At 38.0% G+C, this 19,065-nt stretch overlaps 1 protein-coding gene across 4 annotated transcripts in view; it reads left to right on the top strand.

Moving 5' to 3' along the window:
- The window catches only part of PRMT3 (protein arginine methyltransferase 3), a 136,696-nt gene that overhangs the window by 58,520 nt on the left and 59,111 nt on the right, over positions 1-19,065 (top strand). The window lies entirely within an intron of this gene.

Genomic DNA, 19,065 nt, shown 5'->3' with positions numbered 1-19,065 from the left:
ATTACTGGCAAAGCTGTTTCTTTTGTGGCTCTAGTTCCCCCCACCCCCACCCCGGGCCAGGCCTGCCTAGTTCCCCCTACCCTGGTCCCCTGTGATCCTCCTAGTGGTTCCATTTTGTTTTGTCTCTGTAGCCTGGGGGTGATAGCTGCTTTGAGTGTGACTAATGTCTGGTTGTCTCCCTCTCCTCTTGGTGACTTCTTACATATCTTTAATCTTTTGTATAACTGCCTTTTTACATTAATTTCCTCTATTTTAAATAGCCTATGATTTCTCTTTTCCTACTTAAAACTGACTGAAATAAAGGACATCTTTCATGTCGGAAAGTTGGTCAAATATGGCTGCCTTTATCAGGAAACTTTGTGATACAGACAATACTGAGTCTCTGAAGGCTGAGTTGAAAAGATCCAGTTGTTTGGGAGCCAAGGTACTTGGAAGCCCTGAACAAGGAACACAAATCAATGTGTCCAGGCAGTGATAACTAAGACTTTTCCTTTTTCCTCACCACAAAGGTGTAACTTAAACATTTGCATTATCTTATGGTCTGCCTTTCTTTGTAAGGGTTAAGTGGGGTTGAAGTGTAGTGATTATACTAAATGCTCTAGGTTGGGCTTTGGACACTATAATTTATGGCAGTTACTCTGTGGCAATAAACTCTGGATGGCTTTATTTTTCTAATGAGGTTTTGTGTTTAAGGCTTTAAGAAGATTTGTGCTAAAATATTTTGAATCATCTTTGTGAACTGAAAACATAATTGATGGTATCTTTTTGTCTTATTTATTTTTATTGTTTGGGATTTATTGAGGGTACAAAGAATTAGGTTACACTGATTGGGGTTGTTAGGTAAAGTCCCTCTAGTAATTGTGTCCTGCCCCCAAGAGGTATGCCATACACCAAATTTATAGTATTTTCTAAATCCTATAAATCCCTAACTTTTGTCCTTGCATTAGAATTTCTGACCTGAGAAACTGGAAAATACTGATATCATAATTGAACAAAGGGCAGGCGTGCTTTCTAAAATTTATCTAACACTTCTCAGACTTTCTTGCTCTGGCTTAATAGTAGACAAGTTATAAATAACTATTTTAAATCTTCCTGCATTTTCATGAACCATATTTTTAAACTTAAAATATATTGCATAGAGTCCTCTGTGTTTAATGATTTTTTTTAAACATATACAATGTGGTAAGGATGAAAAAAATCTAGAATGAACTATTTTTAAAGATACGTTTTTATTGCTCTTTATAACTGTTTTCAACAAGGAAAGACAAAAACAGAATATACCCTCCAGAATTTGCCACAGATGTTTAATGGACTTGTAATCCAGTATAGCAATGTAGACATCATATAATGCAGGGGCACGCATCTGTGTTCCTCTCGTATGGTCCACTGACTATCCCATGGCTGAACCTAAATGGTTTTTGTCTGCAGCTGTTCATGAATTTTGCCTTTATTTTGGAAGATTGTCCTAGATAAGAATGTATTTTTGAAAGCTGAATCATTGCTGTTAGCATGTTATTTAATAAACTGTCACTTGGGGGCAGCGCCTGTGGCTCAGCGGGTAGGGCGCCGGTCCCATATGCCTGAGGTGGCAGGTTCAAACCCAGCCCCGGCCAAATTAAAAAATAATAATAATAATAAACCGTCACTTGCCTTTTAGATTAATGAATTTCCAGATTTAGGCTTTCCTTTAATTTTGCCTTTTCATTTTTCTTTTTATTTAAGAGAATTGCTGTTTTTATTATATGTATGTAAGGTGTACAAGAAGGTATTTTGCTACACACAGTGGGAAATGATTACTAGTATCAAACAAGTTAGCATGTCTGTCATCTCGTGTAGTTACTTTTGTGTATGTAGTAAGAGCACCTAAAATGTGCTCTTCGCAGAGTCTCAGGATATAGCCTAACTATAGTCTTCACGCTGTACATTTTCATTTTGTCTCTTTGACAAAATTGTTTCAGTTAAATATAAGCAGTTTAATCCTTGGAAGACATTAATATTTGTGCTTTTGTGTATGTGTTCTCATTTTTATATTTTACTACATCAATAGAAGATCTTGTTATGAGAGCTGTTCTTTGTGACTTGTTATTTCTTATTGACTAATAAAACTGTTCAAAACAACGTCCCTAATTCTGACCCAGCAAGCCAGATTGACTCTCATTGGTTGTTGCTGTGTTCCGTCTGTTTTCGGCATGACTTTCTAAGCACATACACAAAATCCTGATAATATGTGATACAACTGCCAGAGATGATTCATGTTGTTTGCACCTGTGTTATTTTCTGTTATCAGAACCATAAGCAAAATTATACATTAAGTAAACTTCATTTTTATGATCATGCATAATATACATTCAAATTATTTTTCTGTCTAATTTTGTTTTTTACAGAATAGGCCTAAAATTTTCTCTTTACTCAAATATTCTTGAATTTGTCCTTGAAATTTAAGAATTTTTTTTATCCAGTCCTTACCAGAACAGGTATATCTGTATGTGCAAGAGCATGCACACAATTACCTACACTCACAATGGGAGAGTACGGTTTACTCAGATTTGATATTCTGTGTTGTTATAAATAGATTCTCAGGATTTTATAGCTGTATTCCTTAGAAAATACATCTTGTGGTTTTTTACAGAATAGGCCTAAAATTTTCTCTTTACTCAAATATTCTTGAATTTGTCCTTGAAATTTAAGAATTTTTTTATCCAGTCCTTACCAGAACAGGTATATCTGTATGTGCAAGAGCATGCACACAATTACCTACACTCACAATGGGAGAGTACGGTTTACTCAGATTTGATATTCTGTGTTGTTATAAATAGATTCTCAGGATTTTATAGCTGTATTCCTTAGAAAATACATCTTGTGGTTTGGCTTATCAGCATTACAAAAACTGGCCACAAAGCCTTTCGTAGGTCACCTTTTAAGCCATTAGATGTTGAAATGATTTTCTTATTTTTAGTTTGGTCTGGCAGATACAGTAAAAGGTATAGTAAAATGTATCTTAGGTAAATGTACTCTGTCTTTTCTTTTATACCTGAAACCAAATCAAAATGAAAATATTTAGTACTTTACAGAAAGTTGTTTGCATTGAAAATGATGTGTTACGGGTAAATTTTGGCTTTTGAAATATAATACTTGAGGTGTTTATCTCTTCCTTCAAATTTCTGGAAGTGTTTTTATCAAGAGTTTCAGTGCATTGTGTGATAAGATTTGTCTTTTGGCCTGCCATGATTCCCATTTACCATACTACATTTTAGTTGTGCTTTACTGTAAAGTCCTGTTTGAATCGCCCTGTTAAAAAATCATTTTGTTCAATAAGTTATAAATTATTGTAATTAAGATAAAATGGTAAGTTACTCAGGAGCATGAATCAACTGCCCTTACAAAAATTTGTCATTTGAGCCTTTATGGAACATGAACTATTTATTGATTTTTATTTCAAACTCTAAAATTGTGTAACTGTTTATAAATATGTTGTTGGTAATCTCGTTTACTTCTATCTGGGACTAAAAGTAAGCTGAAATACACAGCTTGTATTTGTAGATAGATAAACATTTGTTAACAGTTTACCTAATAAATAATAAATAAAGTATTTATAAATAAGTAAATAATAAAATAATAAAGTATTTCTGCATAAGATTATCTGTGGCCAGATATTTGATTCACAAGCCTTGATTAAACATAGAAATTCCATCGAAGTATAATAAAACTTGCTGCTACGGTGCCTGTGGCTCAATGAGTAGGGCGCCTGCCCCATATAACGAGGGTGGTGGGTTCAAACCCAGCCCCGGCCAAACTGCAACAAAAAAATAGCTGGGCATTGTGGCAGGCACCTGTAGTCCCAGCTACTCAGGAGGCTGAGGCAAGAGAATCGTCTAAGCCCAGGAGATGGAGGTTGCTGTGAGCTATGATGCTACTGCACTCTACTGAGGGTGATAAAGTAAGACTCTGTCGCTAAAACAAACAAAAAAAAACTTGCTACTACAATTCCCAGCCTGGATTTAGAGAAACCCTGAAGCATGTGTTTGAGAAATAACAAATTATATATAGTATAAAAATTTGGGTGGGGAAAGGTGTTATTTATGTTTTTATAGAGTGGAATGTAAAATTCTCACAAATTTTTAAGATAAAACATCCCTTTTGAACCTTCACAGAATTAAGCATTTAGTAAGACGCTGCTTAATTCCTTAAAAGTTCTAATTCATTCTCTTTTGCCATTAGATGTACTTCAAGGGACAAGTTCAAGAAGCCTTAAAAGACAGATAAAGAGAATTATCCTCTTTATTTTTTCTTCCCTTTGAGTACAGATCTTTCATATATTTTCTTCAGTAGATTCTCCAAATTGGAAAAATTTAGATGGCAGAACTCTAGTCATTATTTAGGTGAAATGCATATTACAGGGCAGGAGTTAGTAAAATTAAATGTTGAGAAATTCTAATCAATGACTTTGTTGATTCAGTTTCAGTATATTAAATTTTGCAAGTAAATTTTCCAATAGTAATGCTTTGTCTCATTTCTGCTTTTTATTTCTTTTTAATATTAGAATATTTACTGGTGATACCCAGTTTAAGGTTAAGAACATAACTGGCCTTTGAACTTTCCTCACTTTGGCTCTCCTTTTCCTCCTGTTTGTCCACCATGTTTAGCACATGTTCTCAAGGAGAAAGCCAGCTTACAGGTGGAGCTAACGGAGGGATGGATGTTCTTTTTCTTTTCTTTTTTTTTTTTTTTTTTCTGATATTTATTGTAGAGGGTCAGTGGTGGCATTTGTGCTGCTATAATAAAATACCCAAGACTGAGTAATTTATGAACAGCAGAAATTTCTCATGATTCTGAGGCTAGTCCAAGATGAAGGTTGCAGCAGATTCAGTGTCTGTTGGGGTCCTGGTCTCTACTTCCAGGATGTACCTTATTGCTGGGTTGGTACATGGCGGGACAGAAGAAAATAAACCTACTTCCTCCAAGTAGGTTTATTTGAAGGACCCTAGTCCCATCCACAAGGGCTCCACTGGTGACTTAATCACCTCCTAAGCTTCCCCCACCCCCAGTACTGTCACATTCATCATTGTCTCAACATGAATTTGGGGGAACACATTCAGACCATAACACTGTTACTACATGTTAGTATACTGTAATACATTTCTCTTCTTAAAATTGCTAATACTTCAGTTGTGCTTTGAAGAATAGTATGTGTGGTTATAATTAATGAATTTTTTCAGCCATTGTAGGGGATTGGGAATATTGTTTCAGAATTACACACGCATTTTTTGCTCTTCTATTTGGAAACTGATTCTGTAGGTCTGGAATAAAGCCCACCTATGCCTTTGGAAAGATTTTGAGATGATTCACTTTTTCCTTAAATAGACTTCCTATATATAGACTTGCTTATTTGACAGTTTTTGCAGTTTGAGGAAGAGGGCCAATTTGACTATGTCAGTCTTTTGTCAATTAAGTGAGAGTGCCATCTAGTGGAAGGAAAAACTTTTAAACTCATAAACTCATAAAAGTTTTTCAGACTTCAGAACATGCAGAGCAGTTATCTCCTGAGCTAAATTATATCTCCAGAAGTGCATAGCACTAAAAATCATGAGAAGGGTACTCTGGAAGGTGAAAGAAGAGGAAGTAGTCAGGCAGGACACTAGCAAGCACAAGATGCCTAATAAGTGGTGTTTATCGCCATGATGCTTATTTTTCTTGTGTGAGAGGTAGTGATCAAGTAAAATAGTGGTTAAATAGCTGCTCTGACAAATATTTGTGTTTATATACATAAAATTTCATTGTCAGTTTTTGACTATATAATATGCAGATATTATAAATTGTCTTAACCCTACTACTCAGGACCTAACCCTAATCACATATCATAATCTGTCACCAGAAATGTTTAAAGCTGGTGTATACATGTATATGCAGAGGGGGTCCCAAAAGTTTATAGGCATTTTAAGAAAGGGAAAAACTGCATTAAAATTGTAATACATACCAATAGCAAAAGATGAATACAAGTCACGTTTGAGCACCTCTTGTAATTGTAGAAGTCAAATGTGATTTGAGTATTATTACAAAATTTTACGAAGAGGTGGCCAACACAGAGAATATTCTGTAAAATTTTATAATGAATACTTTGTAACTAAAGGTACATTGAGCTACAATTCCCATGTTCCTTATGTATGGAGACTTCAGGGGTGTTTTTTGGGACACCTTGTATTGAGTGTATTCTAGATAAGGTAAAGCAGTGACCAAAATAAATTACAGACCCCACCTTTATGTTTAGAGTGGGCTAGGCATATTCTACGTATTGTTCTATACTTTTTAATCACTTTTAAACCTATAAGTTTCCCTCCAATGACTGCTAAAGCTGCATCTCACAAATTTATTCAGTTCAAAATATACCCTTGTGATTGCTGCTTTGTTACCTAGATCATTTAGACTCATGTTTAATTTCTACATGTTAGGAAAATTTTTAGATGTCTTTCTGTTACTTATTTTGAATTGAATTTAGTTGTGATAAGACAACATAATCTGTATGGTATCATTTCTTTAAATTTGTTTAGACTTGTTTTGTGGCTCAGCACATGATTCTCTTTTTGGTGTTCCACATTGTCTTGGAGTGGATGTATTTTGTTACTATTTGATGGAGTGTTGCATTTGGGTCAGGTAGGCTGGTTGTATCATTCAAGTCTTTTAAATTCTTCTTAAAGTCTACTTATTCCATTAATTACTAAAAGAAGAATAATGAAATTTCTACCTATCGTTCAGGATTGTCTGCTTCTCTTTTCAATTTTGTCAGGTTTAGCTTCAGGTATATTTGTGGTCATTCATACACATTAAGATTATTATGTATTCTTTATGAAGTTTGGCTTATGATTCAGAGGTACAGTACTTACAAATCAGAATTACTTTTTAGAGGGTTGTGTACTTGTTGCAAGTAATCTTCTATTTTTTTGTTCTGTTTTATCTTTAATTCTAGATTATTGACTCTTTTGTCACCAGTCTTTCTCCAGATCAACTGTTTTATTTATAACTTTCTCTTGCCTCACTTTTTTTAATAGTTACATTTTGCACACAGATATATCAGTAATTCAGTTATTTGAACTAAAAAAAATTACAGAAATGGAATACCTTGTGAAGAAGGTATTACAAGTTAATTTTATCACTAATCCATCTATTCTGAGAAGATATTATAAGTAGGCATTTTAAGAATAAAGTTCCCATTTCAGTGAATAATGTTAATTTTCTCATCCCTTATTTAATTGCATATGTTCCTTTGTAGTAATTAATTCTTGAAGTGTTAATGTAATATTTAATTTTTAAAAGTAAACATCCCTTTTGAAAGGATGCCCCATGAGCATTATGGGAGAAAATACCAGGTGTAGTTCTTCTTCCAGATGGCACCCCTACAGGTGGTGCAGCAGCCTCTGAAATTACAGCCTGAATTATTTTGCAGATGAGCAAGGTATTTGGAGCTTCCTGAAACCAGTAATAAACGACTTCATTTAGAACCAAGGATAGTTCCCAGGAACGTAAAGGCTATTTTGTCACATAGGGAGCCTATCGTAAAATGAAGTCTAGCCAGTGGAAAGCTGAGAGAAAGAACAGTAGCCATTGGCAATACATATGTGACTCTTTTATCTGCTAACATTTTTATATAGGTACTTTATCTCACAAATGTCATGTATTAGTTATACATGTATTCTAGCACATGCATGGTTTTTTTCCAAACTAATATTTTCGCAGTGGATGGTGGTTAAGAGCCAGTTGCCAGCTAAGATATCACTCTGAAATATTCTGAATCACATACCTCTTGTAAATTCTAATCTTATTTAATATGCTCCATGGGACACTTTTCATTTTGGAACACTTGAATTCTTAATTACAAATATAGGATAATACAAATGCTGTATCTTATTTTCTATCAGGCAAATCAATTTATGAGTCAATATAGATCAGTAATTCAGAACTGACTTCCATAGTTAAACCAAGGTTCAAATTGTTTCAGTCACTTACTGTATGACTGTGAATTATTTTTTAGGTCCTAATTTATTTAGCATTAATTTTCACAATATTTAAATAGAAATAATGATAAAACGGGTTGTGGAGAAGAATTAAATGTGATGATCCTTTGAAGGCATTACAGTGAATTTTTAACAATTGTCACCACTATTGACTTTTAATTTTGGTTTAATTTTTACTTTTAATTATTATGAGTACATAATAGTTGTACATATTTATAGGGTACATGTGATGTTTTGATACTGGTGTACAGTGTGAATTAATCAAATCAGGGTAAATGGGGTATCCATCACCTCAGGCATTTAACATTTCTTTGTGTTAGGAACATTCCCATGCTACTCCTTTGGTCATTTTATTTATTATTATTTTTTTTAATGGTATCAAGCTTAATATTTTTATTTATTTATTTTTTTATTGTTAAATCATAGCTGTGTACATTAGTACAATCAAGGGCTACAATGTGCTGGTTTCATATACAATCTGAAATATTCTCATCAAACTGTTCAACGTAGCCTTCATGGCATTTTCTTAGTTATTGTATGCAGACATTTGTATTCTGCCTTTAGTAAGTTTCACCTGTACCCATTCTAAGATGCACCGTAGGTGTGGCCCCACCCATTACCCTCCCTCCACTCTAACCTCCCCCCTCCCTTCCCCTTCCTTGGCCCTTTCCCCATATTCTTGTGCTATAGTTGGGTTATAGCCTTCATGTGAAAGCTATAATTTAGCTTCATAGTAGGGCTGAGTACATTGGATACTTTTTCGTCCATTCCTGAGATACTTTGCTAAGAAGCATATGTTCCAGCTCCATCCGTGTATACATGACAGAAGTAAAGTCTCCATCTTTCTTTAAGGCTGCATAATATTCCATGGTATACATGTACCACAATTTGCTATTCCATTCGTGGGTCGATGGACACTTGGGCTTCTTCCATGACTTAGCAATTATGAATTGGGCTGCAATAAACATTCTGGTACAGATGTCTTTGTTATATTGTGACTTTTGGTCTGTGGGGTATAAACCTAGTAAAGGAATTATAGGATTGAATGGCAGGTCTATTTTTAGGTCTCTAAGTATTCAAACGTCCTTCCAGAAGGAACATATTAGTGTGTATTCCCACCAGCAGTGTAGAAGTGTGCCCTTTTCTCCACATCCACACCAACATCTCTGGTTTTGGGATTTTGTTCTGTGGGCTACTCTTACTGGGGTTAGGTGATAATCTCAAAGTAGTTTTGATTTGCATTTCTCTGATGATTAAGGATGATGAGCTTTTTTTCATGTGTTTGTAGATCGTGCGTTGGTCTTCTTTAGAGAAGTTTCTCTTCAAGTCCCTTGCCCACCCTGAGATGGGATCATGTGTTCTTTTCTTGCTAATACGTTTGAGTTCTCTGTGGATTCTGGTTATTAGACCTTTATCGGAGGTATAACCTGCAAATATTTTCTCCCATTCTGAGGTCTGTCTGCTTCCTTTACTTACTATGTTCTTGGCTGTGCAGAAGCTTTTTAGTTTTATCAGGTCCCAATAGTGTATTTTTGGTACTGCTTCAATTGTCTGGGGAGTCCTCCTCATAAAATATTCACTCAGGCCGATTCCTTCAAGAGTTTTCCCTGCACTTTCTTCAAGTGTTTTTATAGTTTCATGTCTTAAGTTTAAATCTTTTATCCAGCGAGAGTCTATCTTAGTTAATGGTGAAAGGTGTGGGTCCAGTTTCAGTCTTTTACAGGTTGCCAGCCAGTTCACCCAGCACCATTTGTTAAATAGGGAATCTTTTCCCCACCGAATGTTTTTAATTGGCTTGTCAAAGATCAAATAATGGTAAGTAGCTGGATTCATCTCTTGGTTCTCTATTCTGTTCCAGACATCTACTTCTCTGTTTTTGTGCCAGTACCATGCTGTTTTGATCACTGTCGATTTACAGTACAGTCTCAAGTCTGGTAGCGTGATTCCTCCTGCTCTGTTTTTATTGCTGAGTAATGTTTTGGCTATTCGAGGTTTTTTCTGATTCCATATAAAACGAAGTATTATTTTTTCAAGATCTTTAAAATATGACAATGGAGCTTTAATAGGAATTGCATTAAAATTATATATTCCTTTGGGTAGTATAGACATTTTAACAATGAGCATGGTATGTTTTTCCATTTGTTAACATCTTCAGCTATTTCTTTTCTTAAGTTTCGTAGTTCTCTTTGTAGAAATCTTTCACATCCTTTGTTAGGTATGCTCCCAAATACTTCATCTTCTTTGGCACTACTGTGAAAGGAATAGAGTCCTTGACTGTTTTTTCGGCTTGGTTATTGTTGGTATATATAAAGGCTACAGATTTATGGGTGTTGATTTTGTAGCCTGAGACATTGCTGTATTCCTTCATCACTTCTAAAAGTTTTGTAGTAGAATCCCTAGTGTTTTGATGGTGATGATATATGATCATATCATCTGCAAAGAATGAAAGTTTGATCTCTTCTGACCCTATGTAGATACCCTTGATTGCCTTTTCTTCCCTAATTGCAATGGCTAAAACTTCCATTACAATGTTAAAGAGCAATGGAGACAATGGGCAACCTTGCCTGGTTCCTGATCTGAGTGGAAATGATTTCAATTTAACTCCATTCAGTACAATATTGACTGTGGGTTTGCTGTAGATGGCCTCTGTTAAAGAAATGTTCCTTCTATACCAATTTTCTTAAGTGTTCTGATCATGAAGGGATGCTGGATATTATCAAAAGCTTTTTCTGCATCAATTGAAAGAATCATATGGTCCTTATTTTTTACTTTGTTTATGTACTGAATTACATTTATAGATTTATGTATATTGAACCAGCCTTGAGAGCCTGGGATAAATCCCATTTGGTCGTGGTGTATCACTTTTTTGATGTGTTGTTGGATTCTGTTTGTTAGAATCTAATTGAGTATTTCAGCATCAATATTGATTAGTGATACTGGTCTATAATTTTCTTTTCTTGTTGGGTCTTTCCCTGGTTTGGGGATCAAGGTGATGTTTGCTTCGTAGAATGTGTTGGGTAATATTCCTTCTTTTTCTATATTTTGGAAGAGGTTTAGTAGTATAGGTACTAGTTCTTCTTTAAAGGTTTGGTAGAATTCTGATGTAAAGCCATCTGGTCCTGGGCTTTTCTTTTTAGGGAGATTTTGTATAGGTGATGCTATTTCAGAACTTGATATAGGCCTGTTCAACATTTCCAGTTCATTCTGGCTAAGTCTTGGTAGGTGGCGTGCTTCCAGGTATTGGTTGATTTCTTTCAGATTTTCATATCTCTGAGAGTAAAGTTTCTTGTAGTATTTGTTAAGGATTTTTTGACTTTCTGAGTAGTCTGTTGTTATTTCATCGTTACCATGAAATAGAGATTTTACTCTTTTTTTCCTGGTTAGGTTGGCCAAAGGTTTATCTATTTTATTGATCTTTTCAAAAAACCAACTTCTAGATTTATTGATCTGTTGTATAATTCTTTTGTTTTCAATTTTGTTTAGTTCTGCTCTGATTTTGGTTATTTCTTTTCTTCTGCTGGGTTTGGGGTTGGAGTGTTCTTCCTTCTCCAGTTGTTTGAGATGTCCCATTAAGTTATTAACTTCCTCTCTTTTCGTTTTCTTGAGGAAGGCTTGCAGTGCTATAAATTTCCCTCTTAGGACTGCCTTTGCAGTATCCCAGAGGTTCTGGTAATTCTTGTCTTGATTGTTGTTTTGTTCGAAAAATTTGGCGATTTCCTTCTTAATCTCGTCTATAACCCATATATCCTTCAGCATAAGGTTGTTTAGCTTCCATGTTTTTGTATGGGTATGCAGGTTCCTGTTGTTATTGAATTCAACTTTTATTCCATGATGGTCTTAGAAGATGTAAGGAATTATTTCTATTTTTTTAAATTTGCTGAGGTTAGATTTGTGGCCTAGGATGTGGTCGATTTTGGAGTATGTTCCGTGGGCTGATGAGAAGAATGTGTATTTAGTTTTGTTGGGATGAAATGTTCCGTAGATGTGTGTTAAGTCCAGTTGTTGAATGGTTGAGTTTAAATCTAAAATTTCTTTGCTTAGCTTCTTTTTGGAGGATCTATCCAGAACTGCTAAAGGGGTGTTAAAATCTCCAACTACTATGGAAGTGGAGGAAATCGAGTTGCTCATGTCTGTTAGAGTTTCTCTTATAAATTGAGGTGTGATCTGGTTGGGTGTATAAATAGTAATAATTGAGATCTCATCATATTGAATATTACCTTTAACAAATATGAAGTCCATCCTTATCCTTCCGTATTTCAGTTGGTTTAAAGCCTGTTGCGTCTGCGAATAGGATTGCAACGCCTGCTTTTTTCTGCTTTCCATTTGCCTGGAGTATAGATGACCATCCCTTCACCTTGAGTCTATATTTGTCTTTTAATGTAAGATGCGGTTCTTGTATGCAGCAGATATCTGGCTTGAGTTTTTGTATCTAGTCAGCCAACCTGTGCCTCTTCAGAGGACAATTTAAACCATTCACATTAATTGAGAATATTGATAAGCCTTTCGAGAGTCCGGTGGACATTTTTAATCCTTTTGCGACTGTGGAAGTTGGAATTTGATTAAGAATTTTTTGGGTGGGTTTACTTTTGTGGTGGAGGATTACGCTGGTCTTTATGGAGGATAGGTCTGAGAATATCCTTGAGAGCTGGTTTAGTTATGGCAAATTTCTTCAACATGTGAATGTCATTGAAGTATTTAATTTCTCCGTCATAAATGAAACTCAGTTTAGCTGGGTACAGGATCCTGGGTTGAAAGTTATTTTGTTTTAGGAGATTAAAAGTCAATGACCATCCTCTTCTAGCTTGAAAGTTTTCAGCAGAGAGATCTGCAGTTATTCTAATATTCTTCCCCTTGTAGGTAATGTTTTTCTTTCATCTGGTTGCTTTCAGAATTTTCTCCTTCATATTAACTTTAGTGAAATTGATTATGATGTGTCTGGGGGATGTCTTATTTGAGTTGAGTCCTGCTGGAGTTCTGAAACTTTCTGCTATTTGAATTTCAGGATCTCTTGGCATGTCTGGGAAGTTTTCCTTCATAATCTCATGGAGAAGAGACTCTGTGCCTTGAGAAGCCACTTCGTCGCTTTCGGAATCCCTATAAGACGAATATTCGTTTTCTTCCAATTATCCCAGAGCTGTCTGAGAGAGTGATCTGTTTTTGCCCTCCATTTCTCTTCCTCTTTGAGAGTTTGGGAGCGTTTGAAAGCTTTGTCTTCAATGTCAGAAATCCTTTCTTCTGCTTGTTCCATTCTGTTACTAAGGGATTCTACTGTGTTTCTCAGATCTTTGAGGGCTGCAACTTCTTGTCTCTATGTGTCAAAATCTTTGGTCATTTGGTCTTTGAATTCGTTGAGTTCTTGAGATATCTTTTGGTTTACTGCTTGGAATTCTAATTCGATCTTATTTGCTATCCAGATTATGAATTCGGTTTCTGAAATCTCAGCTATTTGTGCATGGGATCTTGTGCTGTATCTTCCCCATTGATCCTTGGGGGAATTTATCTACTCTGATTATTCATATTGGCAGAGATTTTCTGTTGATTTCACCTCATGATTATTTTTCACCTGTTGCCTCTGGCCGTCCTCAGAGTTGGGGAGGTGTCTCTCCAAGATTAGATCCCAGCGGGATCACTCTGTTGTTGCTGGATCTTTGTAGGGAGTGACCCTGTGTAGTTCCTCTGTGGCTACCCCAGCCGAGGAGTTCTGGTTGTGGAAGCAGCTCCGGAGTGTGACACACCCGGATACAGCAACAGGGCAGGAGGTAGTGCACATGGTTCTGGGAGCGCCTGGTGCCCAGTGACTGGCACAGAGAACCCAAGGCTCCAGCAGTCTCTGGCCAGAAGAAGTGCTCTGTGCAGAGGCAGGGAGGGCTCCGGAGGGCATGCGGCTACCAGTGTCCCTGGCCAGACGAGCGGGCGGGTGTGGAGGCAGGGAGGGTACAGGAGGGAGGATGCGGGGTTGCGCGGCTCCTGCAGTTCCTGGTCAGGGCATGGGGAGGCCTGGCGGGTGCAGGTCACGGGTCAGAGGTCATGGTGCAGCTCTTATGGAGGTCCGGGCGGCACCAAGCCCAGGAGTTTGAGATTGCTATGAGCTGTGACACCACGGCACTCTACCCAGGGCACAGCCCCAGGCTCCAGTGTGCCAAAACTAGTCTAACTCTGTCCCTGAGGGTTAAGGCTGTAAGGCAGCTCAGTCTTTGCCTTTAGGCTGCTCAGTCACTAGGTTACTAGCTCCCACCCCATCTTTCCTCTGTGACCCTGAGGGCGGAGCTTGCCGGGGCAGGTTTCTCACAATGGCTCCCTGCCGCCCACAGCCGAATATTATTAGCTCCGTCCTGCTCAGCGGCTCAGTCTGGGCTCCTAGACAATGCCCAAAGTTCTCCGCACTGCTGCTCAAGCTCTCCCCAAGGCAGTTCAACTGAGTGCCAAGTCCACAAACACCGAAACAGTTCACAGGTAAGGCCTTTCCAGTTTACGGTCTCCCTGCTGCTTGTACTTATGGCTGCCAGCGGGATTAGGTTGATCGAACACACACAACCACTTGCCAGTTTTTCACTGTTTTTGTCCTCCTCTTGGGGTCCAGAAGTCCCTTGCTGATGCCCTGTATCCTCAAAGGGATGATTATAGGCAGATCACCTGGAGTTTTATCTCCCCAGACTCACTGTGTCCAGTTGCAAGGAAGCTGTTACTCGGCCGCCATCTTCCACTGGTGTCTTCCTTTGGTCATTTTAAAGTGCCCCCTATCTTCCTGGGTTTATTTGTGACCTTTGGGAGCTTTAGGCTAGAATGCCTCTATGTCGCCTTATTTGAATTGAATCTGTTTGGTGTTCTATGACTTTCTTCTACTTGAATATTGAAATCTCACTAGGTTTGAAAAATTATCTATTATTTTTTTGAATAAACTTTCTATCTTTTTTCTATCTTCTCTTTAAGGTTATTATGTCTTAAAGTTGCCCCTTTGAAACTATTTTCTAGATCTTGTAACAGGCATGGCCTCCCATGTAACTGGGACTACAGGCACCCACCATGCCTGGCTAGTTTTAGGGACAGGGTCTCGCTCTTGCTTAGATTGGTCTCAAACCTGTGAGCTCAGGCCGTCCACCCACCTCAGCCTCCCAGACTGCTGGGATTACAGGTATGAGCCACTGCACCTGGGCTAGGCATGCTTCATTCTTCTTTTCTTCTGTGTGTTTCTAAATAGCCTATCTTTAAGCTCACTAATTCTCTCTTCTACTTGGTCATTTCTGCTGTTGAGAGACACTGATTCATTTCTCAGTTTGTCAGTTGAATTCTTAAGCACTAAAATTTGTTTTTTGGTTTTGTTTTTGTTTTTTTACATCAATATTCTTCGTTAAATTTCTCTAATAGGCTTCTGAATTCCTTCTCTTGGGGTTCAGGACAGCTATTCTGAATTCTTTGAAAGGTCACCTGTCTCCATCACTCCAGGATTGGTCACTGGTACCTTATTTAGGTCATTTGGTGAGGTTATATGTTCCTGGATGTTACTGATGCTTGCAGATGTTCATAAATGTCTGGGCATTGAGTTAGGTGTTTACATTAATCTTCACAGTCTGAGCTTGTGTGGACCCATCCCTAGGCTTTCTGGATACTCAAATGGAATAGACTGTTGTGGTCTAAGTTTCTGATCAACTAAATTGGCTTGGAGGGCGGGGGTGTTTCAAGCCCTAATATGCTGTGATTCTTGGAGGCTCCTGCTGGGGGGCTAATGTGACCCTACAGAGAACCCTCCCCACCCACACACAAGACAGAGGATCCTAACTCACCAAAGCCCTCCTGGCAAGCTGTGGAATTTGTCCACCCCCTACAGCCCCATGTAAAAAGAATCTCTTAACCACCCCTGGGTGAAGATCCTGTGTTTGCCCTGCCCAGGTGGGTTGCTGTCCCTTTCAATAAACCTGACCTAAATTTCTCCGCTCCCTTCTGGTCTTGTCTCTGGGCACTGCGTTACCAGGTAAAGTGTCTATCTTTCCTTACTTTCTGTGCTGGGCCACTGGTGTTAGGGAAAGAGTGATATGGGTACTCCCTCCTGGCTACAAGCCCTTGGTCACACCTGAAGCCAGCGGTGACTGTTACCCGCTATCTCTCATGTTTATTTAAAGCCCAAAGGCTTTAGTCAGCAGGTGGTGAATCCTGTCAGGACTGAGTCCTTCCTTAAAGGTAGCATGTTTTCTTCTGGCCTGAGGTGGGTCCAGAAATGCTGTCCAGGAACTAAGGCCTGGACTCATGGGCCTCAGTAGTCTGCTTGGTACTTTATCTTACCGTGACTGACTGGTGCCCAGTTTGTAAAACAATGTCTTCTGAGCTCTTTTCCTTTCTTCAAGTGGAAAAACACTCTACCAACTCCAGGCAGCGCAGCTAAGGGAGAGGTGTGACTCAGGCACCGTCTCTTGGCCCAGTGTCTCACTGGTTCGTGTGCGTCCCAAGTCTGCTGGCTCAACGTCAGCACAGCCACAGGCATTGCCTATGACCACAGGCTCTTCTTTTTCTGCTGGTGGTGGGGCTATCCAGAACTTGGGTTTGAGGGCAGAGGATTTCCCTCTTATGGGGGCTGGTCAGGATGTTTTGTCCATTAGCACTGGCAGAATTCTGCCCTGTACTGAGTTTCCCTGTGCAGGGTGGCCCTGAGTTTGAATGCAAAGCTCCACGTTGCTTCCCTCTCCCTCCCCCAGGCACACATATTTTCTCTTCACTTGGTGTGCTGGAACAGCACTGCCAGGGGATGGGGGAGGAACTGTCCAGTTCTTCTTTCCTTGATACAATGTTAAAACCAGGTAGTAGGATAACTTACTTGATTTTTGGTTCTTCTCAAGGCACTTGCTTGCATAGGTAGTTGCTGAATTAGATGTTTTTGTGGAGGGTCAATCACTGGAGCTTTCTCTTTGGCCATCTTGCTCTACTCCTTACTCGTCGATAGTTTTAATTTTAAACTTTTTAAAAGTAAATGATTTTAAATAGTATCAAAAAGAAAAAAGAAAAAACCACCTCAGAGCAAGCACTGTTTCCATTTTAACAAAATAATTTTGCTTATGTAGTATTAATAACTTTATTTACTCATTCACAAATTTATTGAGTTCCTACTATGTACCAGGCACATTTCAAGTCCTCAAGAATATATTGATAGCTTAAAATAATATGGACAAAGTTCTTGCTCTTGGACCTTATTATTTCAGTAAGGACCAAAATGAAAAAAAAAAAAACATATTATTTTAATTCATAAGTGCTAAAGTGAAATATGAATCAGAGTGAAGAAATGGAGCTTGATGAGGAAAAAAGAAGAGGGTATTTTATATGGGCATATTATAGTAGTCCTTTTTGACAGTTGAGCTCAAAGAGTAATACTAGAAGACAATTTGACATAGCACTAAACCAGTAACAGATGTTTTCACCTGTCCAAAAAGGACTGGACTATAATGAACACTTAATATGTACTAAAACATAAATTTATTTATTTTTTTTTTTTCGTAGAGACAGAGTCTCACTTTATGGCCCTCGGTAGAGTGCAATGGCATCACACAGCTCACAGCAACCTCCAAATCCTGGGCTTAAGTGATTCTCCTGCCTCAGCCTCCCGAGTAGCTGGGCCTACAGGCGCCCTCCACAACACCCAGCTATTTTTTGGTTGCAGTTCACCTGGGGCTAGGTTTGAACCCGCCACCCTCGGTATATGGGGCCGGCGCCTTACCGACTGAGCCACAGGCGCCGCCCATCAATTTATTTTAATGCTTTAAAATGCAATGATCTTATAAATGGTACCACATCTATTAGCATGTTTTACCAGCCAGTCTTTTTCCCAGAAGATAAATAGATGCTCCTTCTTTCAATTATTTGGCAGTATATACTTCTAAAAGTATAATTCACTTTTAGAACTAGATGAATGCCTATTTATACTGTAAGTATTTGTGTGCACAGATCTGCTTGAATTATGTCAGATTGTTAAAGATTTCTTAGTTGAAGTCCATAAGTCTCTTGTTCTTGAATACATAGATCATATTAATGGGGAACTAACTTATAGGAATTAGTCATATTGCTGAAGGACTCTATCCAGAAAAACAAGTTTCCACCAAGTGCTTTATTCTCTTAATGTCATGCGTTAATAAGCCTCATTACTGAGTCTTTGTTTTGCAGGCAATTATTTTCTATCAAGGAATTAGTGCATTGGCAGGAATAGGTAAATGGCAATGTAGAGCTGCTAGCAGCAATTTAATTAGATTTTCTACAAGTTTAAATTTGCTATTAATCTCTTGTAAAAATCATCAGTCTTTGCAGGTTTTTCTTGTTCTAGAGAAACCTTTAAAGTGTTTTTTGTTTATGTGGTTAAAAAATACTGTGTTTATCCCATTGGACAGTTACTTGTGCACAGAATGACCGAGCAGCTGAGAACAGTTTTACTTAGAATGCTGAGATAAGGATAAAATTCACATTGGTTAGTCCTAAGCAATAATAGGGCATGTTACCTACTAAGCACTGACTTTTTCTGCTGCTTGGGGGCAGTGGGGGTGGGCCCTAGGAGAAAGACTGGTATTCATTTCAGTCATGATTACTTTGTCATTGATATAGTAAACTATGCAGCGTACTATTAAAATGTCGAGTATTTGTGGTACCAGTAGTGGCAAATTCTCTTTTCATTTGTTATATGATTATCCTTTCTTTGTAGAGGGTTCATTCCTATACTCTGGAATCTAGAGTATACTGGGATTGTGTTTCATGACCTGTATTTCAAGCAGCACTAGTTATGCAAGATGTTGACAGATGTTAAATAGAAAAAGAAAGGTCTATAGTTAAAAAGCACCTGAGACTTGGTTAAAGTTTGATCTGCAGTACTCTTTATCATAACAACTGCTCAGAACTTTTAGCGTGCTGATGGGCATTATGAACCTCTAAGAGGGGGATGTGGCTTCTCAAACCTCTTTGACTAAGGCCCCCCCCTTTTTAAACAAAAGGTCAGTCACAGGGTAGGAAATTCTTTGGGAACTGGTGTTCTAGACTAGAATTTCTCAACCTTAGCCTTACTGACACTGTTCGTGTTGTGAGGAGGTGAGGG

The sequence above is a fragment of the Nycticebus coucang genome, chromosome 14 (assembly GCF_027406575.1).
Source record: "Nycticebus coucang isolate mNycCou1 chromosome 14, mNycCou1.pri, whole genome shotgun sequence".
Classification (NCBI taxonomy): Eukaryota; Metazoa; Chordata; class Mammalia; order Primates; family Lorisidae; genus Nycticebus; species Nycticebus coucang.
The sequence above is the reverse complement of the archived record's forward strand: the minus strand, read 5'-3'. Positions and strand labels throughout refer to the sequence as shown.